The following is a 27,205-nucleotide window of genomic DNA, read 5'->3' as shown; positions in this document are numbered from 1 at the left end:
AGCGCAGGTGTCTTCTGCCGGGAGCTGGGCGCAGGCACGGGAGCCGCCCGCTGCAGGCAGAGGGCAGGGCCGAACGCGGAGAAGGGGGAGGAGAGGATTTACCCCGAGGCCCCAGTCCTGCCCTGAGCCACCGCGTGTCCCGCCCAGGCGCTGGAGCCGTGGGCCAGGAGCGCGCTGGGGAGGCAGAGTGGGCGCTCAGGGCTCCCCGGCACAGCTTGGGGAACCCCCGAAAGTGACCAGGGTGGCAGAACCCGGGGACACAGAAGTCTCTGAGGAGCTGAGACCGGTTTCTCCGGGGTTAGAGGGACCTAGACCTGGAGCTTGGGCACACAGCTGTCCGGGGAACTGGAGTGTGGCTTCCCGCAGGCCAGGCGGGAGAGCTGGGGGCTGTGCGAGGTCGGGCGGCTGCGGCAGCGGCGGATCTCAGACTGCTGTGTGCCTCCCGAGTCACAGGGGGCGATCACCGCCTAGCTGGGAAGCGGAGAGCAGGGCTCTGCCTTTTTCCCGGTTCCAAATCCCGAACCGAGAGGCACACTAGCCTTCCCAATTCAGTCAGCGTCCCTCCTATCCCTTGCTCCCAGCAGAGCAGTGGGCAGGGGAGTCCACCTGCTGTTTGCTGTGCTCTCTACCTGGTTGAAAAAAATCCCATCTCATCGGAAACTGATGTGTTTGTTTCTTTTCTAACTCCAGTCCCCTCCCTCATCATCTAGCCCCACCCAACCAACATTTCCCAGAAAACTAATATCTTTCTCATGGACAAAGTTTTCCCCTCTGGAGTTTCATTAAAAAGCAAACAAAAAAAAATTTGTTTTTTCTTTTTTTTCTCTCGAGGTAGTAGTTCTCTTATTAATTCCATACTACAAATGGAGTACACGGAAAAGTCCCTTAGGCCGGGAATCACAGCGTTGTTGCTTAGAAGGGCTGGTCTATTTAAAAGTAAAAGTCACAGAATGCAGAATCGAGTCAACCTGGGATCCTGGAGAGAGCTAGTCCATTTAATTAGAGGTCTGTTAGAATGATCACTAGCAACAACACTAGAAAGAATTGTGGTGCTTCCTCCAGGATCTATTCTTTTTTATTATGGTAATTTCACTTAGTTAATTTAGGCAATCTGAAAATGAAAGATTGGATGCAATTCACAAGGCACAATATTTCTAGATTCTCATTGCAACTGCCACCGCACCACCTTCCCCACACCCACTCTCTCCACTTCCCAAGGTGGTGAACTCAGATCTCAAACTGCACTTTTTCAATTTCAGGATAATACAGCTTGAAGGACAAAGCTGTTGAATTCCAGAAAGAGATAACTTAAACGTAAGTAAACTTATTTACCAACTACTCAGACAAAATCATAAGCTCAGCAGCAACAGCAAAATGTATATTGTTTAATATATTGAGCAGGAGGAAAGATGGCTGTTTGCCAGAGATGTGATCCATTAACCTCTTTAGCTCATTGTTGGCAACAATAGCATACAATCACATTCTTATGTTTGAAAGACAAGCGATTGTTTTTCCCCCATCTCAAAATCACAATGGCACATTATAGTTTAAAAGAAACCTCAAACAATAAAAGTAATAAGAAAGGAAGAAACACAGTTTGCTTTTTTCTGAACAAATGTTGCTGTTCTGTTTTTCTTGAGGGGAAAAATGCTGATAAGCAATAAAGTCTACAAAGGCATGACAATAGATTTTGAAGAATGCATCGCTCTGTCTATCAGTCTTTTCAATTAGTCAACTTTATTTAAAATGTTTATTTAAATTATCTTTTTATTGGTATTCATTCTTTCTTTTGTGCCAGGAAGATTGCTGAGGAGGACAATGGGGTGAGATGAATCTGGTTTCTCAAAATTCTGTCTTGCTTCAGGTTTATGTCTGGCAGGAAAGGAACAACGAGCAGCCTGTGCTTTCTCAGCAATCCTACCTTCTCCTCAGAGAACCCTCAGCTCTGTAGCTGACGGACTAAGAGATTGTCACAGTGATTTTGCCTAGCTTGTGCAAGATCATACCTGGGGCTGGGAGCAGGTACAATGCCAGAAACTATGAAGGAATGCTCTGGAAAAAAGATTCTACCTAGCCTCTGGTTGGAGGATTAGATCAGGGTATGTAACCTTCTCTATGTGATGCTCTTCTGCTCCTCAAATAATAGTAGAAACATGTTAGACCTGTGTGAAATTAAATGAATAAAACTAAACACCAGATAAAGAGGCACAGCAAACAAATCTTTTTAAAATGCAGTTTTGAAAATGGTTGCAGATTCATTGGTTTGATTTACTCACCAAAGCCAAATAAAGTGCACAGTAATGAAAACATTTGGTCAATTAGAGTGTTCATTTGGTGAAGAATTTTTTGTTTTTTTCTGAGCATCATCACACGCTCTTGTCTCATAAAGATGCAACCATTAAATATTGTTCAGCTTACAGTTTCAAATAGAGGCCATCCTCTCAGAAACGTATACACATTTGTCATTATTAGGGGATATTTGGTTTGTTTTCCAGCTATATCTTTTCTTTTTTAAATGAGCCAATCCCTGACATTTAGATTCAGTTGATTACGTAAACATTTATTGAAAAGGAGCTCTTTGTGCCAATCACTGAAAACCAAAAGATGAATAAAAGAAGCCTCTGCTCTCATAGGCTGATTCAGTAATAACTAGGATTATCAGGTATTTGTTGGTCAGTCACCCAGTCACGTCCAACTCCTTGTGACTCCGCGGACTGCAGCACACCAGGCCTCCCTGTCCCTCACCATCTCCCAAAGTTTGCCCAAGGTCATGTCTGTTGCATCGGTGCAGTCTTAGGTGCAGTCTTAGATCTTTTGTTGTTGTTGTTCACTCAGGTGTGTCCAACTCTTTGTGACCCCATGGACTGCAGCACTCCAGGCTTCCTTGTCCTTTACCATCTTCCAGGACTTGCTCAAACTCATGTCCATTGAGTCAATGATGCCATCTAACCATCTCATCCTCTGTCTTCCCCTTCTCCTCCTGTCTTCTTTCTTTCCCAGCATCAGGGTCTTTACTAATGAGTCTTCACATTAAGTGGCCAAAGTATTGGAAAAATACTTTGTACAAAGTATTGGCCAAGGCTTTTCGCATCAGGTAGCCAAAATATTGGAGGTTCAGCTTTAGCATCAGTCCTTCCAATGAATATTCAGGACCGATTTCCTTTAGAATTAACCGGTTGGATCTCCTTGTAGTCCAAGGGACTCTCAAGAGTCTTCTCCAACACCACAATTCAAACACATCAATTCTTCGGTGCTCAGCCTTCTTTATGGTCAAACTCTCACATCCATACATGACTACTGGAAAAACCGTAGCTTTGACTAGATGGACATTGATCTGTAAAGTAATGTCTCTGCTTTTTAATATGCTGTCAAGGTTTGTCATAGTTTTTCTTCCAACGAGCAAGCGTCTTTTAATTTCATGGCTGAAGTCACCATCTACAGTGATTTTGGAGCCCAAGAAAATAAAGTCTCTCCCTGTTTCCATTGTTTCCCCATCTGTTTGTCATGAAATGATGGGACCGGATGCCGTGATTTTCATTTTTTGAATGTTGAGTTTTAAGCCAGCTTTTTCACTCTCCTTTTTCACCTTCATCAAGAGACTCTTTAATTCCTCTTTACTTTCTGCCATAAAGGTGGTGTCATTTGCATATCTAAGGTTATTGATGTTTCTCCAAGCAATCTTGATTCCAGCTTGTTCTTCATCCACATCTCCATGCTACATCACTGTATTTGAATGTCTCTTGTATGAAAATTCTGGCTTTCTATTATGTTAGGAAATGTTTAGCACAGTCAGAGGCCTAAAAGTATAAGGCCACAGCTGATTATATGGGAACTATATCTTATTCAAGAAATGGGTCCATAGATCTGATGTTAGAAATAATGAGAAAAAAAAAAAAAGAAACAATGAGGATTTAACTCTCTCTAGGTCCAGACCAGTGCTGGCTAATAGAAGTATCATGCAAAGCATAAATGTGAGCTACATGTACAATTTTAAATATTCTATAGTTCATTTAAAAAGTAGAACAAACCAAGTAAAATTTAATAATTTTGTTTAACCTAATATATCTGATATTATAACTTTGACATATGATCAATATATAATTATTAGTGAAATATTTTACATTTTACATTATTTTTTACACTGTGATGGGAAGAATTGCTCCCACACCCTAATTCTTAGAACCTGTAAATATGTTCCATTACCTGGTAAAATGGACTTGGCAGATGTAATTAAATGTACAGACCTTAAAATGGGGAGATTATCCTGGATTGTGTTAAGTGGGCTCAACCTAATCACATAAGTTCTTAAAAGTAGAGCATTTGCTCAGGGGCTGAGTGGAAGAGATGTGGTACAAAGAGAATTTAGAGAGATTCAAAGCCAGGGTCAGTGGGACAAGGAGTGAAGGTGACCTTTAGGAGCTTAGTGAGCTACTAGCTGACAGCCAGAAAGGAAACAAAACCCTTGCCCTGTAGCCACAAAATACTGAATTTAGCCAACAACCTGAGTGATCTCGGAAGCAGTCATCTGCAGAACCCCTAGAGAAGAATGCAGTGCTACTGACACCTTGATTTTGTCCTTAGGAGACTGAGCAGAGGGCTCAGGTGAGCCATCTGCACCAGGACTTCTGGACTATAGGACTGTGTGATAGTAAATGAATGTTTTAAGTCATTAAATTTATTATAATTTTTATAGTAGCTCATACATGTACTGAGTCTTAAAATCTGGTGTGTATTGCACACTTCCAGTCAGATGCGTGATCAGTCGTTTCTGACTCTGAGACCCCATTAACTGTAGCCTATCAGACTTCTCTGTCCATGGGATTTTCCAGGCAAGAACACTGGAGTGGGTTGCCATTTCCTACTCCAGGGGATCTTCCTGACTCAGGGATCGAAACTGCGTCTCCTGTGTTGGCAGGCAGATTCTTTACTACTGTGCCACCAGGGAAGCCCCCATTGTAAGCATACAGCTCATCTCAATTTGGACTATTCACATCTCAAGTGTTCAGTAGCCACAAGTAGCTAATGGTGATTGTATTGTACAGTGCAACTCTAGACCAACAGGAGTAAGATGTGTAGAGAGTGCTAGATCTGTAAGCTAAATATGTCACCATCTGGAGAGAGAAGGGGAGAAGGCAATGGCGACCCACTCCAGTACTCTTGCCTGGGAAATCCCATGGACATGGAGCCTGGTGGGCTACAGTCCATGGGGTCGCGAAGAGTTGGACACGACTGAGTGACTTCACTTTCACTTTTCACTTTCATGCATTGGAGAAGGACATGGCAACCCACTCCAGTGTTCTTGCCTGGAGAATCCCAGGGATGGAGGAGCCTGGTGGGCTGCCGTCTATGGGGTCGCACAGAGTCAGACACAACTGACGTGACTTAGCAGCAGCAGCAGCAGGAGAGAGAAGATGTACAAGGAAAGGAGGAAACTAGCAAGACCTCTCGTGATCCCCCATCCTTGCCCCATGTGAATGGGGTAATCTCACTTATACATAACACAGGCCAAATCTTATGAGTGAGACTGTCAGAATTCACTGCATTCCTATATTTTTGCTTTTACTACCTTGAGGCTACTAATAAAGTCTTTTGAATACTCCATTTTTGTTTCAGTTAAGTTTTGAAGCAGTCAACAGAAGAGTTGTTGCTTCCACTTGACTTAATACTTAAGGTAAAGCATCATTTAGTTCCTGTAGTGGGGTGGGAGACAGTAGTCAAGGATACTCATGAAAGTGTCCTAGGAGAAGAGGAATTATGTGGATTGATTTAACAGTCCTAGGAAGGTGGTTCTTTCCTACCAGAGAAACTGTTTTCAATATCAATCTTTAGAGGCCTATATGTTATTTTTATTAAGAAAGGCAGCATGTTTTCTAATTCAAATGGCATTCCATGTTTAGCTTTGTGCAATCATCATTTATTATCTTCCTTAATAAATAAGAATATAAATTCTTACCCTATGAAATCTAGAGCAGGAACTAACCACTGTAATCTGGGACAATTTTAGGATGGTTTTGGCACACAGCTGTAGACCTGGACCAGCTTTAAAAATGGAACATAGACCATGAGCGAGTAGAAGTGGGGGGGCGGAGGGCTCCAGACTGCCGGGAGCAGTGGGGGTACCAATGCAAAGACCAGAAAGTGACTGGTGAGTTGACTGGCTGATTAAAAGGTCCTTTGACTATACCAAAAATCTTTTGTAAGGAAAGCTATAGCTAATGTTAAAGAGGGAAAGGTTAATTAGCTCTAGATCTGCTCTGTTCAATGTGGTGGCCAAGTGCATTGGAAAAGACCCTGATGCTGGGAAAGACTGAGGTGAAGGGGGTAACAGAGGATGAGATGGTTGGACGGCATCATCGACTCAGAGGACCTGAATTTGAGCAAACTCCGGGAGATAGTGAAGGACAGGGTAACCTGGCATGTCGCCAGGCTTGCAAAGAGTCAGACATGACTGAGCAACTGAACAATGAAAGCAAAGTGCATGTGGCCATGAAGCTGTTGAAATGTGATTGGTCTGTGAGTATAAAATAAATATTGAATTTCAAAGTCTCAGTGCCAAAAACAACAACAAAAAGAGCTTGTAAATATTTTATTAATAATTTTACATTAATTGTTGAAATGATAACCTTTTAGATACATAGGGTTACATAATTTATGTTATTAAATTACTTTTACCATTGAAAAAGCTTTTTAGATAGAGCTTCTAGAAGATTTTAAATTACATATGTAGCTTGCATTTTACTTCTACTGGCCATCATTGCTGTAGACTAAGTGCTTCTCATACTTTAATGTATATATGAATCACTGTGGAATCTTGTTAAAATGCACTTTAGAAACTCCCAGGTAAACTGCTGCCATGGTTCTTGGGTCACACTTTGAATATCACAATAATGTTTTACAGTTTCACCTGCAATATAGAACCATTTAAGAATTTTTTTTAAAAATCATAATGACCAGATTGCTGTACCCCAAATTAATTAAAGGGATCTCTGAAGTTCTGAGCTGAAGATAAATATTTGTTATAGCTCTCTAGCAGGTGATTTTAACATATTGCACAATTGAGAACCACTGTTTTAGAAGCTCTTGAATAGAGGTGAACTAATTTAAACTTTATTTTGTAGAAAATGGAGAAGTTTATGTATCAAGTGCAATTAATTTGTCACTGGCAAATATTCATTTATTTATTAATTACCCTATGTAAATCATGGTGACTTACAGTCTGCCTTCTAGAAGCTTAAAAACTAGTTACAGAGATAAGATACTTACTTAAATAATGGCAAAATAACATAACATAGTTTCAGCATGACTGATACATATATTAAGGTTTATAAGATTCCAGAAAAGGAAGAGTTAGTCTTGGGTGGGATAACTAGTAAATCTTCCTGGTAGAATGGATGTATGAGAAAGACCTGATACAGGGGTTCTCAAACTATAGAATGCATCAGAATCTTCTCGGTAACCAGGGCAAAACCACTATTGTCATGAAACACTGCTAATATCACCCCTCACACCATGAATGAATTATACAACCATTCCTGCATCTGTGTTCCAAAAATTCAAATTCAGAGTCCCCAGTGGGAGGCTGACTAGCTGAGCCCAGATCACATGCTCCAGCCTAGGCTACTAGGAGCCACTGACTATGCACAACTTCTCACCAGCTCTGCACACAAAGGAACTTTTTTCAAAAGCAGGAATGCAGATGCAAGGCTGCTCAGCCTGCCTCCAAACTCCTCACCCTACCCTTGTCAAAATCAGACCAAAATGAAACACAACCAAAGAACCCCAAAACAACCAGTTCAGGAAACAAAATGTCTACCACAGGTAGTATGAATCAAAACATTGACATGTGAGTTAGGGGGGTGGGATGGGGTGGAGGGGTTGCAGCTTGATTTTGCACAAAAAGCAAAGCTAATTTTAGATTGTCAGGTTTGAGATTATGATGTTTAATCCCAAGTAGAGATGCTCATTTAGTCTGGGGAATGAGGCAAAGGCTGGAGAAGGTTGCCTAGGTGTCATCTGTGTAGAGGTAAAAGTAGAGAACAAGTGTGAGCTTCAGGAGGCTGAATGTAGAAGGGGAAACTATGGACAGATTCTCTTATAATAGCCTCATACTTCTGGGGCTAAAAAAACAGTACAGAAGGGGTATTGCATTAGTTCTCAATAGGTTAATACCAGCTCAGATTAGAAAAGTTAAATAAGAATTTCTATTGTAGTAGTTCTCAGAGTTTTTAATATGCTAATTTGTATTATGAAGCTCTGATTAGACTGCTCTTCCAAATATCATTTGACTATGGAATTTTCTTGAAAAATGAGTGCTATATTAAAGACATTTTGGGAAACAATGGGCTAGAATTATTTAGATCCAAAAATAGATCCAAAAAAAAAGACAGAAAGAGACTTAGAGAAATGTCCAGGGGAGAGACAGTAGTCCAGAATTCAGATTATTCTGACAGTTCAGATGTTTATTATTTCACTGTTTCAAGAGATGGGTTTAATAGTAGGGAAATTAATAGCACTGAATTCTGTATTACCCCCATGTCTCCCAAATGCACAGTGCTTGGTAAATGGAGGCACACTAAGTATTTGTTGAGTGAATCAATAAAAAGAGAATATTTAAGAAAAGTCCTTTAACTTGTCAATATGAAAGTCACAAGTAACCTCCAAAAATGGTTTCAGAATATTGGTGAGGTGGGTTGGAGGAGGCATCCACCTGTGAAGGATTTCTCTGGCAGAGATTAAATTGTCTCTGCCATCATCTTTCTCTCTCTCTTTTTTTTTTTTTGGTAATATAACAAGAGTAGCCATATAATTTATCACTTGAACTAGGACACCTGAGAAAAAGAAAGGGGGAACTATTAATAATCATGCCAGGACAATACACATAAAATAGACTTTCAGACAAACTGGGACAAATGGTCATCCTAAAAATAACTCCTGATTTTTAGTTGAACACTTGACTGTTAAAAATAGAGACTGCCTTGTCCAACCTCTCTTGTCTATATGGGTAGCAGTGTGACTAAAATGTTACTTGATCACAGTGGTTAATTTTCCCCCCAAATTTTTACAGAGGTGCCTATATCTTGACCAATTTGGCTTCTCACTTATCAAAGAATATGGTAGAAGATGTTTTCAGAAGTTGGCACATGAAATGTATCTTTATTGAAGTATAGTTGATATACAAAGTTGTGTTGGTTTCTGGTATATAGCAAAGTGATTCAGTTTTATATATATATATATATATGATATATGTAATATAATATTATATATGTTATATATTATCTGAAAGGTGCTTTTCAGATTCTTTTCCATTATAGGTTACTTTTAGGTATATATATTATAGTTTCCTATGCTACACAGTCGGTCATTATTGTTTATCTCTTTTATATATAGTAGAGTGTATCTGTTAATCCCAAACTCCCAATTTATCCCCTCCCCCAGCCCTCTGCCTTCCCCTTTGGTAACCATAAAATTGTTTTCTTTGTATCTTTAATGGGTCTCTTTCTCCTTCTTGCTGGCTGGAATCTGTTTATACTGGTTAGAGCTTTCACACCATCTTGAATCCTCCTGTGTTATTTTGGAGTTTTCTGTTCATTTGGTTGAACCCAATCCCGATAGATAAGACCTTATACCAAAGTTGCCTAAAACTAATATAATGTGAGCCACAAATGCAAGCACATATGTAGTATTACATGTTCTAGTAGCCATTTAAAAATGTAAAAAGGAATAGGTGAAATTAATTTTAATAATGTATTTAAATAATTGTGTCCAAAATATTATCTTTTGAATATGTAATCAGTATAGAAAATATTAATGGTTATGTTTATTAACATGTAAAAATGTTAATGCTTATGTTTCACATCAAATCTTAAAAATCCCATGTATGTTTTCACTTACGTGCTCATTAGTCGCTCATTCGTGTCTGACTCCTTGCAACCCCATGGACTGTAGTCAGTCAGGCTCCTCTTATTCATGGAATTCTCCAGTTAAGAATACTGGAGCGGGTTGCCATGCTCTTCTCCAGGGGATCTTCCTGACCCAGGGATCAAACCTGGGTCTCCCTCATTGCAGGCAAATCCTTTACCATCTGAGCCACTAGGGATAGCACATCTCAATTTAGATTAACCGCATTTAAAGTGCTCAAAGCCACATGTGACCACCATATGGGGCAACACAGTTTTATATCATGAATAGCCTCCTCTCACCCTTATATTTTCCATCTCGCCCTCTCCTCTTGCTTTTCTTTAATAGATAAACATAGATAAAACTCTGAATCTTCTACTACCACAACAACAAAACAATAAAACCCTGTTTCATTTCTTACTTCCCAGAAGTGATTTCTCTATTGTTTTTCTTCCCTTCACAACTCTATTTAATTGAAGTTGCAATCAGGTAACTCTGTTCTTGGAATGATGACAGAATGATATCCTTCAGGATACCATTTGATAAATTGGGTCTCTGTGTGGTGATCAACATAAGCAATCCATTTTTAGAATGATCCTCTAGCAAATTGAGCCCCTAGCTATCAGGACTTGTTAATATCAGGACCAAAACCCACTCTGTGTTGTCATCAGTTACCACAAGGAATCGGTTAAATAATTTTTTGTGCAAATGATTTGAGGAGAATCACTTCTAGTAAAGTCAATGTTACCCCTCTAATGATGACAGTCTTCCCTTCTTAGAGACCTATGTTGAAAAGTAGGAGAGAATAGAGGACTATTAGAGCTAGCCACTTGGGAATTGAACCTAAACTGGATACTCCCTGCAAGGGTTATGGATGTGCGCATTGACTGTCATGTGTAGGATGATAGAAAAGTGACTTTCAGTAGCTGGGCTTTATAGAGTATAGCATAGCCTCAGTTTTCCAGTGTAATGTTCAAGCACCAAGAATGGTGTCAGATACAAAAGGAAAAAAATCGTGTATCTCATAAGAAAGAAATTGTGACATTTGAGCATTTTGAGTGAGTTAAGAAGAGCCAAAGACATGAAGGTTATAGCAAATGAACTGTGATTGATTAATTTTCCACCAGGAGGGAAAACATCTTTTGACTTGATGGTAATGTATATAAAAGGTCAGTCTTTACATGTAGGAGACAGTAAGCTCACACAACATGACAGGGATCTAACAAGATAAGAAATAAAAGAGGAAGAGAGAAGGGGAAAGCAAACAATAGATTGTATATGGACTCCAAGTGGTGGTAACCAAGACAGAAGCAGTAGCAAACGGGCTTCCCCTGGTGGCTCAGATGGCAAATAATCCACCTGCAATGCAGGAGACCTGGGTTTGATCCATGAGTTGGGAAGATCCCCTGGAGAAGGGAATGGCAACCCATTCCAGTATTCTTGCCTGGAGAATTCCATAGACAGAGGAATCTGGTGAGCTACAGTCCATGGGGTTGCAGAGTTGGATGCAACTGAGCAACTTTCACTTTTAGTAGCAAAGGAGGCTGACAAATGTCATCAGCTCTTGTGGGCAATGGAAAGAGTGATGCAGTAATGGAGTAGCCCAGTGGGGGTCAGGGTGCCATGTGTACTTAAATCTTTACCCATTTAATATTTCTGGGGAAAAAAGTCTCTTATGCCAACTGTAATCTTTTTTTTTTTATTTTGTTAACTCACTTCACTGTGGTTGTCTAATCTGTACCAGAGGTTTACATTCTCTCAATGACTTAGATAAAGTTGGTGGATGCTATGAATGATGCTGTCAAACTTAAGGCCTAAACCCATAGACCATTGGTCAAGAAACACAAAGTAAGAAGAAAGAGAAAGAAAAAAACTATCATAAATATTTTAGTTATCCAGAAGTCATTTATCTAGCCTCTTAACTATGCATAATCTAGCTAAGAACAAAGAAGTAATCAAAAATACATCTGAAAATCTAGATAGATTGTGCCAAGACCACACAGTAACCTTCATGGAATTTACTCATTGAAAACTACCCAGGCTCCGGAAGCATAGCACCACTTTCTCTTGTCTTAACTATGCCAGACTTCGCTACTCCAGCCCACTGGTCAGCTACTACTGTGCCATCAGGGTCAAGCAGTCGGCTTGAATACCATTTGTCATCCTTTCCTTATGTTGTTATTAAGAATACTTTATTCATATTGCTAAATAAGTCTGACAAGCATGGTTGGTATTTTCTATGCTGATTGCAAACCAGAACAACAAAATCAGGTAGAAGAAGGCAATTGCCAAAGAAGTGACAGGTAACTTTGAGGTTGGGAAAGAAACATTGTGAAAGCCCAAGAACTTCATCTCATAGTGAAAAGCGGGTGGTCGATTCCATGTCTGAGTGAGTGTATGTCGTTTGGCAGGAAGTGGCTGGTCTTTGGCATAAGACAAGTCCAGGTGCTAGTTATAGCTCTTCTGCTGGTAGCTATGTGATCCTGGGCAGGTATTTGTGTTATCTGAGCCTCGGGGTTTTAATTTCTAAAATAGAAATACTAATGTTACCTTCTTATTCAATTATTATGAAGGTTAAATATATAAGAAACAACAGGTTTGAGGGACTTATCTTTTTCCTCCCTTTGGTATCAGAGGTGAATAGGTTCTTGGGTTATCACTGAATTTTATAACTTCAGATGGTGCTTATTAAACTCAGGCTACGTTGTAGATTGTATAACCCATCCTACTACGTACTGGGAAATAGAGTTACATGAAAAACAGTCCATGCCATCAAGGAACTGAGAGTTACCTGGGGTGAAAGACAGTAAAACACAAGTTAAATGGTGAATAAAGTGATTGAACACAAAGGTGCACCAATAGAATCAGGAACAAGTAATTGCTGTTCTTCAGTCCCTAAGTTGTGTCTGATTCTTTGCAATCCCATGGACTGCAGCATGCCAGGCTTCCCTGTCCTTCACTATCTCCTGGAGTTTGCTCAAACTCATGTCCATTGAGTCCGTGATGTCATCTAACATTTCATCCTCTGTCACCCCCTTCTCCTCCTGCCCTCAATCCTTCCCAGCATCAGGGTCTTTTCCAATGAGTCAGCTCTTCACATCAGATGGCCAAAGTATTGGAGCTTCAGCTTCAGCATTACTCCCTCTAGTGAATATTCAGGGTTGTTTCCTTTAGGATTGACTGGTTTGATCTCCTTGCTGTCCAAGGGACTTTCAAGAGTCTTCTCCAGCACCACAGTTCGAAAACAAGTAATTGAGTACTAGTGGAAGCATGGGGTGGATGACAATGATTTACTGGGGGGAGGCATCATATATATAGTGACGGCAGTCCTGAATCATTAAGGAAACAAAAATTGTGTTTAGTAAGCTATGTTTAAAGGAACAGGATATGAATAATCTTGTTTTGAAAATTTTCCGTTTAAAATGATTAGAGCTAAAAAAATTAATTTCCATGGTTTAGTTTGGTAGAAAACTCATTAACTTCTAGAAGAACATCTTATCCTTTGGTCTGTCAAATAAACGAGGCATTGCTAAAATGGCAGATGAGAAAGGCAAAAGAGAGGAAAAAGGAAAGGGAAAAAAGAATGAGAAAGCAGCAGAAATATCATGCTGTCAGAGCTACTTCCTGAGTATCAGTTTTTTCTAAGTACATTCTTCTTGATGTTTCATTTCTTCTTCACAGATGAAATTCGTCCAGTTTGCAAAACAAGTATTGTTCCTTGCTTGACAGATGACGAAGCTGAAAACGTAAGAAGCTATTTCTTGTCCTAATTCTCATATTGAGTAAGTCACACATCTAGAAAGAAGAATTCACATTCTCTGCTTAAGGCACAAAAAATGTAAAGAAGGTTACCCACATAAAAATGTATGGTTCTAAAGAATTTTATTATAAAGATAAACTTTTAAAGCCAGGAAGCAAATATCCAGGAATTGATATGGGCGCAAAAATACTCTACGTAGAGAATAAATACTGAGCGTGATGGCTTCACTACAACTTCACCTCTTCTTTCCCTTTTCTGTCCTTCTTCCCCTCCTCCTTTTTCCAAACAGATGGAGGCAAGTGTGAGAAATACAAAAAAAGAAGGGAACAGAGGGAAAAGAAGAAAACAGAAATTGACAAAGAGAAGGCAGAAGAGAACAGAGGAGATTAGTGTGTAGGGACGTCTTAGTCATGAACATATAATATGCCTCTGGTAGATTTAAAATTTAGAAAAAAGAACATATTAAAGATTTTGTTTTAAAGTTTCTCCTGAAAAAAATCAAGGTCAGAGAAGGAATGTCTGTCAAGGAGTTTAGATGATGTTTTTGCTGCAGTGAAATGAATAGGCTGTTTAGACAGAACCAAAAGCTTTCCCTGTGGTCCCGGAGCGGTCCTCTCTGGCTTCAGCTCTGTGGTCTGACACTCTCTATTACTCAAGGGCATGGATTGGCTAAGCATGCCCCCTCCCACCAAGTGGCTGTAAATATAAGCCAGGGCCACTGCTGCTGCAGGGAGGTGAAAAGAGATGAAGTGTTGATCATGTTCCTTAGGCATTTTCAGGACACAGATCTGCATCTGTAGAGCAGAGTGATCAAGAGGTGGGCTTGATTCCAACACCAGTGTCATCCTTATTATTGTAACCTCTTGGAATGCCACTTTCTTCTCTGCCGGGGCATAATCATAGAACGCATCTTGCAGATGATTGTGAATGTTAGAGGCGATAGTTCACGTGAAGTACTTAATACAGGGATTGTCTGTAGAAACTTCACAGTAAATATTAGCCTTTTGTGGCAAGCTGTCTTTCTCCCTCTCAAAAATTAACATTGTTTTTCTTGTGTTGTTTTAGTGAGTTCTCCAACCTATAATTATCATTTTTTAAAAAATGAAAAATAGGCCTAAATTAAAACTGCAATTCATCATTTCCTATTGTTCAGCACAAGAAATTTGCCTCCTAAAAATAAGTGACAAAAAACTGGTGGTGTTTGAAATACCTGTTTAAAAGTCTTAAGTGACTAGGACACTTCCTGGCTTCTTCTATTAGCACGGGAAGGATTACTCCATGAATCAAGGACTGTAAATTTATATCATTTACATCTTCAGTTCTTTAAACAGTTTCCACAAATTAAAAATAACATAATTTTGAAAATTTATGTTTATTATAATTTTTGTATGTAGTCCCATAAATGTGAACACTTTAAACCTCATTCATTGAGAATAATGAGGGGAAATAGTGAGAAATCTGGCCTCAGAAAATATTTGGGAAGACATGGAGTTGTAGTAATCTCAAGGAAAGTTAATATTTTAAGCTAAGATATAAGTGGTTATGAATAAGTAATAACACTAAGTTTGTAAAAACTCTACTTCTCAAAAATCCTTGATTGTTTCATACTGCATTGTAAGTATAAGATACTTTGGTAACATAATAAATTGAATTAGTAGAACCAAAAATAAATGACTTAAAAAAAAACCCTAGATTTTTCCAGGTTATAAACAAGATTCTAAGAAATTCTTTGAAGAAAGAATAGTATTTCTTAATATTAATTACCTATAATTTAGCTGGTTAGCTATAAAAATGAGACTAGTAAAGTGTGAATTAATGGGGTTTTATTGCATGATACGTGTTAAAGCAACATACTCATAAAATAAACAATCTAATTATCTTTTCTTATATCATAGCTTTCAAACACCTAGGGCTTTGGTCTCATTTATCTTTAGTTGTTCATGGACAGAATTCTATCAAGGGAATGCCAGGAGTGTAAAGCTATTAACTCTTTCCACTGAAGCTGGAGGTCAAGAAATATCTAGTGTGAAGTGCTGATTTCCTAGCATAATTTAAGAGCCTCAGGCTGCCTAAATTTAAACCCTGCTCCCCCTTTATAGGCTCTGTGACAGTTGGGAACTTACTTTAGTGAATTTGTGAAACAAAGATGGTTATGAAATTTCTCTCATAGGGTTAATGAAAAATGAACATTTAACAGTGCTTGGTATACCGTGAACTGTCATACATTACACTGTCACTATAGCTTACCCAGTGGAAGTTTACCCACCCTTAACCTCATAGCAACAAGTTAATCTAGTTCTAATTTAGATGATTAATTCAAATGTACTTATACTTTGCCACAACATTTAATGGTTTGTGTATATCTCACCCAGGAGGTGATTTTTTAAAGTTGTTCTTTGTGTAAATGCATTGTAAAAATGCATTTTAAAAACTCCTTAGAAAAAAAACATCTACTAAGATTCAGGTACTGTAGGGTTAAGATTTCACTTCAGAGATTGCTTTCTGAGGATAGAACAAGCACTGGATGACTTTCATGAACTTACTTTTTGTTCTTCATTTTATGACAGCTGAAATATCCCAGGAGAGCTCTTGAATCTGCCCCTCTTTTTGCCAGCCATCCCCCTGCCCACTGGTTCAAGCCCCAAAGCCTTGGTTTCTCCTTGGTTCCTCTCCTTGACTTCATATCCCATTTCCATTCTATCACAAGAACTATAGATGTTGCTTCTAAAACATGTCTTAGCTCCATTTGCTTCTCTGCAGGATTATCATTGCCTCCCAGTCTCCCTCTACCTCTTGGCTGAACTATTTGCAGCAGCTTCCTAAATGGTATGCTTGCTTTTTACTCTTTTACTCATAAGATTCATTCTCCACTGACAGCCCAAGCTGATCTTGGGAATCATCCATCCATGCTTGGTATTATTCTTACTTAAAATCCATTTTCCATTGAGATCCCAGGCTGATCCTGGTAAAACATGTATCTAACCATGATGCTTCTCTTATTAAAATCCTTCCAGGGGCTTCTCAGCATCCTTAGAATCAAATCTGGGATACAAAGCTTGACTCTGGAATACAAAGCATTGTATGCTCTAACCACCCCTGCCTTTCTGACCTCTTGTCCTACCCTTTCTTTGTCATCACCGTGCCTCAGACACATTGGCCTTCTTCTTGTTTCTTGAATGTGCCAAGCTTGTCATCTTAGAACATTTTTTACTAGCTGTGACCTGGCGGAGAATGCTTACTTCCAAACTTCTCATGACTGGCTCCTTCTTGTCTTTCAGATTTCAGGCTAAATGTCACTTTTTGGGAGATGTTCTCTTCTCCCATCCAGCTGAAAGTCTCTGCCTAGTCACTCTCATTCACTTACTGCTCAATTGTCTCTGCATATTTTCAGCTTTGTTCCCACTAAAACATAAGCTTCAGCAGACAAGGGACAACTTTCCATTCAGTTCTTAAGTACCACCTAGTATAATTTCATGCCACACCCAGGAGAGTGTAAGGACATGATTTCCTCATAAGGAAAGCAGTATAATTAACTACTTCTTCCAGGACTATATTACCTAACCATCGTTTCTACACTACCATGTGTTTTATCTCCCTTCTTTCAATTTTCTTTTTCTTGCCTCATATCGATGTCTTCAGCAAAATTATCTCTTCATTCACATAACAACCTGGGCAAGTATCATTCCCTCCTTGTTTTTTAAGTGAGAAAGCTGAGGTTCAAAGAGGCCATACCACACATGGGTGACTGGCTGGCGATCTGAACCCAGGCCAGGTATTTCCAAAGATGGAGGATTTTTTCCTTGCCTGGAGAGAGTGTTCCAATCATTATAGGGTCTCACATTTCCCACAGTGACCATTAGTGAACTGATCAAATGGTTCCCAAACATGGCTGCCCTATGTCATTTGGGAATTTCTCCTTAGACTTGCAGAATAGGAAGCTGGGTTAGAGTTTAAGAATCTGTATTTTAAAAAAAAAAAAAAAAAGAATCTGTATTTTTGAGGAGCTGTCCAGATTTAGGTAGCCACTGAGTTAGATTAAAAAGAATAGGTTGGGGAATGTTAAATACATGTTATTCCGAGAAGGCCTTTAAATATCAGCTGAGATTAGTTTATCTAATAAGGTTAGCTGAGTCTCAGACATGAAAAGATGGGGATTGGAAATCTTCAAACCTTTGCTTGTGGAGGAGGGATAGCATGTGCTATTTGTTAGGAAAAGAGCCACAAAGCATGAGATGGGGTCTGGTCTTGGGTGTGGAGGGTAACCTAAGGAAAGTAGTGGGTATAGAAGAACCTATTTTCAGTGGTTTAAGGCCCTCCGATAAAGCCCAGTTAGATAATTGAGCTTTTTCAACTGTCCAAGTTTCCTGAAGTCTTTTGCATATGTCATTCAACATGTTTTTGAGCCATTAAAAATATATTCAAAATAAAGTGGCCAAGAAGGGCATTTTATAGGAGTATTAGGTTATGTAAGTTATCAGAAATAGCTTTATAAGTTTCTCCATGTTAGTCCCCAAATACTGAGATGTTTGTTTTCATGATCTAATCATAATATAATGAAAGGAAACAACACATTTGAAGTGCTTTTCCTATTGGATAACATGTAGTTTTGTCGAATCTATATATATTAGTAAAATGCTCCTCACCACGTGTCTTGTTAACATTGAGTCCTATCTAATAGAAGAGATAAATGGCCTCCTGAGGCTTAGAAACCATGGAAAGTCACATCTGGAAGCTTTCACCTGGCTGACCTATTCGTGGAAAAGGTCAATTTAGTGCAGAAGGGCATTTAAATAATCAGTTCTGCTGGAGAGAATTGAGCAGATGTCAGGGGAGAAACGGGTTCATCCTTTCACACCCTTCCACTTGCTGAGCCCATGGCTTTAACTGGTCTCAGGTGGCCTTGGCCCACAGCAGCTTGAAGCAGGGTTTCGGTGCCTGGCCAGAGATTGAGGTCAGGCCAAGGCAGTAAGCTTGAAGCAGGGTTTCGGTGCCTGGCCAGAGATTGAGGTCAGGCCAAGGCAGTAAGCACTGAAGCCTATCCACTGGGTGACTGTGCCAGTGACAAGGCCCTGACCCTTTAGGTTTTCAGAAGAGAATTCCCACAAAGATGGAAAATAGTGAAAAAAGTAAGGTATTTATTAGGAGGAAAAAGAGTACTGTATATGCCGGTAGACTCAAGAGATAGAGTCATGCCCTCATGGTAGTCTGAATTTCTTCTTCTGGGTTTCCTTTGACCAGTCATTTTGGTTTGCCTGGTTCTGAGACTATATTTGGTATATCTCAGGAACCTCCCATGTGTGCATGTACATCTCTTAGCCTCATTGGATTCCAGCGAAGGGGACTATGGGTAGATGGATATTACTCCCCTTTCCACTTACAAGGAACTTTTTATTTGGGAAGGTCTCCTTGACTTTGAGAATGAGGAATATGTGGTCTTTTATCTCTGATCTGGCCAGGGCTTAGCCTCTCCAATTACCCTGCTGTTACAGAGTTTCTGTCCATAGGAGATGCACTCCATCTGCTCATCCCAGAGCCTATCCATCTCCTGCTCATAACCAAAGGACCACAATTCTGCCTTTGGGAACATTATTAGGAGGCTACTTTTATCTCCTTTTGTTACTAGTGCATATTAGAAATTCAAGTATTCCTGTATTTCCTATATTAATGCAGTATCCAAATAAAGACTGAGAGCATTTCATTTTATTACAACCTGAAGCACTATTCTAGGAGTGGTTTTTAGGGCTTCCCAGGTGGTTCAGATGGTAAAGTATCTGCAATGCTGGAGACCCAAGTTCAATCCCTGGGTCAGGAAGATCCCCTGGAGAAGGGAATGTCAACCCACTCCAGTATCCTTGCTTGAAGAATGCCATGAACAGAGGAACCTGTCAGGCAACTGTCCATGGGATTGCAAAGAATCAGACACGATTTAGTGACTGACACTTTCACTTTATTGTCTGTACAAATATTCTGATATTGTCTTTTATAGTTCAGTTAGCTTTATTTGTTGAACTTTCTTCAACATTTGGTTGTCATGAAAAAAACAAAAACAAAACAAAACCTTTTTTTAGTCTTCCCAAATTTGAGTCAGAGACATTTCCAGGAAATCCATCTGAAAGGAGAGGCATGTTAGAGTCAGGTTATAAGGGATACAATTTTGATCTCAATACTGTAAGTCTCCAAGAGTAGCTCTAATATACTCTTCTAAAATGCAAGAAGTAAGGTGTGGTCTTTTACAATATTTGGAAGTTTCAAAATGCCTATTCTGGGTGAAAGACTTGTTGGACTAGACTGAAATGCTGTTTTTTTAGCTAGACCAAGAAAGACTCCACTCAGAGTTGGTTTCTAACCTTTAATGCCCAGTGAAATATATACGCTGAACCTAAGTTTTAGGAACTACTGTCTAGTTCATCAAATGCAGATGTTGGTAATGTCTGAAAAATATGTTTAGCTATTTAAAAAAAAAACAAACTTCTTTAAAAAGCTCACTACTTTATCTTTTAGCTTTCCTGTTTCTCTGTTCAATTTTATTAATTTATTAAATTTTTAAAGAAACTTGTTTTTCCAGCCCTGGCTCACGGCTTGTAGGATCTTAGTTCCCAGAGTGTGCATGTGTGTGTTGGTCACTCAGTCATGTCTGACTCTTTCCTACCCCATGGGCTTTAGCCCACCAGGCTCCTCTGTCCTTGGACTTCTCCAGGCAAGAATACTGGAGTGGGTTGCCATTTCCTTCTCCAGGAGATCTTCCCAACCCAGGGATCGAACTCTGGTCTCCTGCATTGCAGTCAGATTCTTTACCATCTGAGCTACCTGGGAAGCCCCTTAGTATCCAACTAGGGATCAAACCTGGCTCCTAGCAGTGGAAGTGCTGAGTCCTAACCACTGAACCACCAAGGAATTGCCTCTATTCAATTTTAAATGGCCTAATGAGAAAGGCAGTATTTACTCAGATAACGCAGAGATTTGCCCTCTGATGTTTCTGGACCCCAGATCCTCTAAATTTCTAGCTTACCTGCTGAAGGCTGACCTTTCACATCACCTCATCCTGAAGAGACAAATTCATAATAATTTCCCTTTCATTGCAAGCAAAACATCAGTATCTCCAGAATAGTCTACACCTTCAAAAGAGAAAAGTTGGGAATCTTTGAGATTATTATGTATATTTATTTTATATTTAACTAAGGTGCTTTTTAAAAGGATTCAAATATATACTTTAGATTTTTAATAAAGGTTTATGTGGAGCTTCAATATTTAGTCTAACATGTTTAAGTTTTAATGACTCATGTCAAAACAAAATTACCCATTAGCCAAATGCCAAACAAGTTTGACATGGAGATGAGTCAGATCAGGGCCATTTGGGCTCCAGACTGCAAAGTGCTGTTAAGTCTTCCAGCATTTATGCGTGCCTTTTCTTCACAGGGCCCCTCTCTCAGCAATTCAGACCATCAGGCTAAGGGGATTCACACTAGAAATATGGAGAACACTCCATTTCTGTTCATTTGTCATGGCTGAATTGGCATAACAAATGATGACAAATAAGGTTTTTTCATCCACACACAAGTTACCATCACATTTTCAATGGCTTTTACTAGAGTGTCAAGAATACCAAGTTTAATTACACAAAAGCTGGTGGAGGCATGGACTGTGAATCCAATGCAAGGAATAGAAGAGAGACTGCTGAACATCAACTTTTATGCCTACATAGGATGTTAGAACCGACATAAATATACACATGGAACAAGATATTACAGATTACAAATATTGTAGGGAAATTTACTTCTTCAGGTCAGTGTTGTGTTTATCTGGAAAACTTGATAGATTGAAAGAAAAACAACTACTAAACATTATTCCATCACTGAAACTCTAAATACATGTGAAATGTGAATGTTGCAAGATGTCTTTAACCTAATTTCAAGAAGTGCATAGGCTTTGATCATGCTTTTTAATAGACTGTCATTAGCTAAAAAGAGAAGAGCCCATTATAGCATTGTCTGCTGGGTAGTAAAATCCTTATGTATAGAATCAACTTGATAAAATGTGGCCCCAAAACGTAATTATTATCACTAGACAACCATTTAGAGTTACTTGATATCTATTATATACCAATAAATCTAAATGGAGGTGGATCACAAGCACATAAAGGATTTTCCTTTGCAGCCCACACTTAATATATTTTCCTTATCTTACTTGATTGATTATAACATAATTCTCTGTATAGTTTCACCTCCCGGAAATAAAAAACCTTAATATTGATAATATAAAATGAGCCATCTTGCCAAGTGTTTCGGTACTGGGAAAATACAACTTGTTGTGTCTAAATATTAATGGTGTGCATGTGTGCTAAGTTGTTTCAAGAAGAATAATGGAGTGGGTTGCCATGCCCTCCTCCAGGGGATCTTTCTGACCCAGGGATTGTCTCCTGCATTGGCAGGCAGGTTCTTTACCACTAATGCCACCTGGGAAGCCCATTTAATTAATGGCGTGCCTAACTACATATTGATTTTTTCCTCATACACCTATGAAATTAAGTTTTTTTAAATAACGAGTGCTTTATCTCAATTTTTTAAGGATATAAGAGTGTAATGACTATATGGCAGATATAAATAATGATAAAAGCAATTTGCTACCACAAAAATTACCTTAGCAAACAACTGGATGAATGTGTAAGACTGAACATTAGAGAAATATGCCAAGAAATCCCAAATCCTGATATTCTGATGTTCACTGTACTTTGCAGTTGCTGAGTAGTGCTGAAGCAGGAGGGAAGCCATAATACCTCCCACCTGCCCAGAGGTTTAGATGATCCTTTATGTGTTAATTTATTGGGAAACTGCATGGAATAGACTACTCTCCCTTCTGAACGTCTATTGTAATTTCATTAAAGAAGATCAAAAACAAAATTGTGTTCTTACTATCTGCTTATTGAAATGCAAATACCATCTTTAGGTACTAGATAAATACTATATATCATTTTTTAGGTGTATTTTGGATTAACTATTGATAGTTATAAGTATTAGCTATGTAAAATATATTTAAATATAAATATAAACTTGTTTAACACTTGCTATGTACCAGGCACTTTGTAGAAGCTAGGAATGTAAAGAGGCACACATAGGACTGAATTTTTGGATGCACAAAAAAATACACTATGTGCTTATGGAGTTTACAGTATTATTGGGGAAGACAAGAAAACAATTGGAAATATGATTATGTATAAGCAACTTGGTACATTGTTTGGAATAGACTATAAGAGGAGGTGAACACAGAAGTGGAGGGCAGTGTGGTGTAACACTAGAGGAAGCAGTGGTGAGGTTAATGATGATTCTAGTCCTAAAGAGCTCTTCTGGAATCAATATATGTCTGAATGTTACAACTTTGAATATGCTTTGGCTTGTGTCATCATAATATGAACAAAGAGTCAAATAAATGCTAAGAGTTTGAATTCTGTTGAAAATCAACTCTGTAATTATCCTTTAATTTTTATTTTTACAGATCTGGGGTGAGAAACCTTCCCCCAACTATATCTTTCCTTGCTTTTCCCCCAGGAATGCATCTAATATTTCTTTCCACATTTCCGGTTGGGTCAATTTCTCAAAATTCAGAAAAATCTTGGATTTTGGAAGGAAAGAGCAGTAATATCATATATAAAAAGTCTTAAAAGATAATTTTATGGTGAAGTAAGAACAATTAGTTTTAAGAAATTTTGATTTAATCATAGATATTTATTATTTTGTGTATGTGTGTTTGGGAAGTGTCATTCCAAAGCCATGATCTCACACACCTCAAGGGGGTGACTAGACAAAGGAAAAATTAATATTCTGGCAAAGGAAGGTAATGACTAGTGATCACTAAAGAAGCAACTCACTTCCTGAGGAAAATACAGTTGTTTTAATTAGATTGGAATGATACAACTCCAAATATGCTTTCTCTCACATCATTACAATTGTGGCAATAACATTTAGATTTTTAATATAAAGTCTTATATTCCCCTTGAAACTTTCTTCAACTCCTACATGATTCAGTTAATTTTTTAACCTAAAATTAAATGTCCTCATTTTTTCTCATGGAAGTATACACTCTTGGCCTCAAGTTGGTAAGTTATTTGCTTTAATATTCATGATTCAGCAGGGTATTTTATGGCTTGCAAGAGTTGCAGCTTAAGTGCATATCTTCTGTACATACGGAGGTCAGAAATAATTTGCTTCATGATATAGGAATTAAAATCAATACTCTTACTTCCTTAAGAAAACAAACATAACATAATGTAAATGAGAAATGAGTAAATTATTAATAGATGGGCTTATCTAAAATATAATTCAAGCTAAGCAAGGTCAACCCAGAGAACTGAGTTTTAAGAAACACTGCAAGTTACAGGAAGCCTGAGGAGGATAGATATATCATCACAGGTTTGTCTTTAGAAAGTTGCTTTCCTCTAGGGTTTTTAAGCCATATTACAAACACTCTGTTACCCGCCCTTGTGAATAAGTCTGTGGTGTGAAGATGCTCAGCTTGAGGATGAGAAAATGGAGAGCAGAGAAGTCTTGCCAGACCTGGAAGTCTTGCAAACGGTACTTGGGGGGACTCCCAGGATTCTCATCAGCACTTAACTAGCTGTCAAGCTAGGGGAGGTCCCACTGGATGCTGTTGTCAGGATCGGTCCAGCTTCCTGATGTTCACTTCCAATGCCTTTCTATTTTCTCTCTGCTCAGGACTGAGGCAAATCCTATACTCCAGAATAATCCCCTCCTTTCTCTCTCTGCTTGATATATTTCCACCTATTGAAGACATGGTGAGTCCAAGGAAAGGGCATTTTCTTCTTTATCGTTAGAGAACAGAATTTATCAGCTGCCATCTTTTGGATCCCGCTCTAGCTTATGATTTCTACACAGGGTCTGGGTTTTGTTTCTGTTCCCCAAGTCAAGAAGGGGTATTTTCATGTATCTGGAAAAGTATTCCTTCTAGAATGAGGAAGGCCACATGAGAACCTGAACCCCTTGAAAGATGGACAGATATACAGCTTGTGGACAGCAAAGTCAGACTCATTTTTTGCTTCTGGGTTTCTTACCTTCTATTCCATGTCATTTACTTACATTTGTAGGATCGTTTCCCCTATCCTCAGGCATTGCTTCCATAGAAATTCATTTATTTATTTATTGACACAAAATCTGTACTTGAACTTTCATGTCAATGTTGGGGATGATTGATATACACAAAGCAAGTCCTTATCTTAAAACCCTTATAGTTTAATAGGACAGAATTATACAAATGAATTTTAATAAATCAAAGTAAAATAGTGTATAATTAACATGTGTTCAAAGTACTATGGAAGCACAGAAGAGGGTATGATTATTGCTAACTGGTGGGAGACAATGTTGTATGCAGAATTTTGTCAATGGAGAGATTACTAGTGTTGCTGCCTTTTTAACCTTCCTGTTATTTAATGCTGAGGTGATTTTCTTAGTAGACAAACAGGCAATTCTTAAGATGGAAGTAAGGATGTTCTGCCTGAGTAAGTACATGGTCCCCAAGATCCCTATTTGCTTTCAGTTGGATGTAATACTTTCCAAAAAGCCTCTACTGGTTGACCAATGGAGATAAGGTTAAAGCAAATTAACAGAATAAAATTGGAAGCTCTGTAGGTCTGGTTACTGAGAATAGGATAATAGGTTTTTTATCTTTTATACTCAGCCCCTACCATGGAAGATGGTTGTTGAATTTATATATTATATATATATATATATACATATATATATGTATATATATATTCTTCATTCTAATGAAAAATATTTCATAACATGATGTTGTTTGCAATAGTATCCTTCAAGCAGGCTGTCAGAAGGCATTTCATTGCTCTTTGATCATTACAAGTCAAATAGATATCTAGCAGAGACCTCACAGCCTCACCTACAGACCAGAGTCAGTTGAAGTTCAGGACAGTCATTTGAACCTAGGACATTAGTATGTATCTGAGAAAAGAGACTAAAACAGCACAAAAAGGAAAGCCTTGTTCAAAGACATCATGTGGGCGCAAAAGGTGGGAGATTGTTTATCATAATGACTTATTTGACCACAAGGGAAAACATGAGTTAGAATGACATTATTTTCATCACATTTTTCCCCTGAGGAATTCAAGAAACTGCCCCAGTCTTACGTAATGGGAGGCAATTCTCTTCACATTATTTTGCTTTGATCCTGACCCTGGTAGATAGTAGTAATAAAAAATTCCCAAAGATGACTAACTTATTCTCGTCTCAAAAATTATCCTCCCCCAGATCCTGTGAACTCATGAATACTCAAAGACCAGCTTATTTGATCTTACCCCCATACTTATCTGTTCATTTCTCATCAAGCTGGTCTCCTTATTCCACCCCCTCAAAACTCCATCTCCCCAGTTGTGAACACTCTCCTGGACCTACCCTTTTTGTTGAAGGAACTGTTCTTTCCTTCCTCATATTTAAGCACATATCTCAACTTTTGATTACTTCTTCAACTTGAGAGGTGAGAAACTGAAATGCAACATGAAACATCTGGTGGGATGCAAAGGGGCATAATTCCTGCTCTGCCTCTGTCACCAGATGATAGTGTGTACTTGAAGGACTGTTTTACTTCCCAGGCTTCAGTTTCCTCATGTATCAATATCAAAGGGGAAACTAAACAGTATATAATATGTAAGACATATCCTGGTATGAACAACAATATGATTACACAAATGTTTATCAAGAGGAGTGGTACCAAGTTCTAACATGTCGTGTAATGGTGGCTACAAAGTCAAGAAGGAGTTGGCCTTCTCATAGCTGTAACTGTCACTCATATACTTCTGTATTTATGTAGACACATATGTTTAATACCATATATTTATTGTGCACATGTATTTAAATGTGGCTACTTTTCTAAAATATTGATAAAAGCATGCTATTAGTATATTTGTCATTATTAGTATATTTGTCATTATTGTTCTAGTGTCTTAGATTATAGTCTTTGTTATTAATGGGAGAGCAGTGGAACAGTCAGGAGACTTACATTCTAGACTCTGCACTTCTTGAATTTCATGGTTTTGAGCATGTCACACAGAGTTATTGGGCCTCAATTTCATTTATTTGTCTTTCTGTACCTTCTGATGGAGCTGGAGATTTTTCCTCTTTTCTGAATGATCCTTGATGTTGTAGGGTAGTTCTAAGATTTCTCTTCAGTTTTTAACACATCAGGAAGTTCCAAATTCTCAAACCCTTATCACTCAAGTGTAATGGTGAGAAAACTGTTCCCTCTCCATTGAGTGATTTGTTAGTGGGAAAAATTGACTGGAATTTACATGTCACACGTGTCAAAACACGGATGCTCTTAGAATACCCTTTAGAATAATAAATATAAATGGAAAATGAGAGAAAACGCTAAAGAAGATATCTTTCCTAACAATAGCTTTCTTATTGATTTAGAAGGTTTTGGTGTCATGTGTCTTTTTTTTTTTTAAGACAGGAAGAATGAGTCTTGGAAAAGAGAGAAGAAAATCATTATGAAAAATCAGCCCAGGCATAGAAGTCAATTCAGACAGAG

At 38.6% G+C, this 27,205-nt stretch overlaps 1 long non-coding RNA gene across 1 annotated transcript in view; it reads left to right on the top strand.

The window, feature by feature from the left end:
• The window catches only part of LOC122685530, a 27,828-nt gene extending 623 nt beyond the window's left edge, over nucleotides 1-27,205 (top strand). The window contains exons 2-4 of the long non-coding RNA XR_006338426.1: nucleotides 1,260-1,314; nucleotides 13,579-13,643; nucleotides 27,128-27,205. This is a non-coding gene — a long non-coding RNA (uncharacterized LOC122685530). The remainder of the gene's footprint in view (nucleotides 1-1,259; nucleotides 1,315-13,578; nucleotides 13,644-27,127) is intronic.

This window comes from Cervus elaphus, chromosome 28 (assembly GCF_910594005.1).
Source record: "Cervus elaphus chromosome 28, mCerEla1.1, whole genome shotgun sequence".
Lineage (NCBI taxonomy): Eukaryota > Metazoa > Chordata > Mammalia > Artiodactyla > Cervidae > Cervus > Cervus elaphus.
This window is presented reverse-complemented; position numbering and strand designations above follow the sequence as displayed.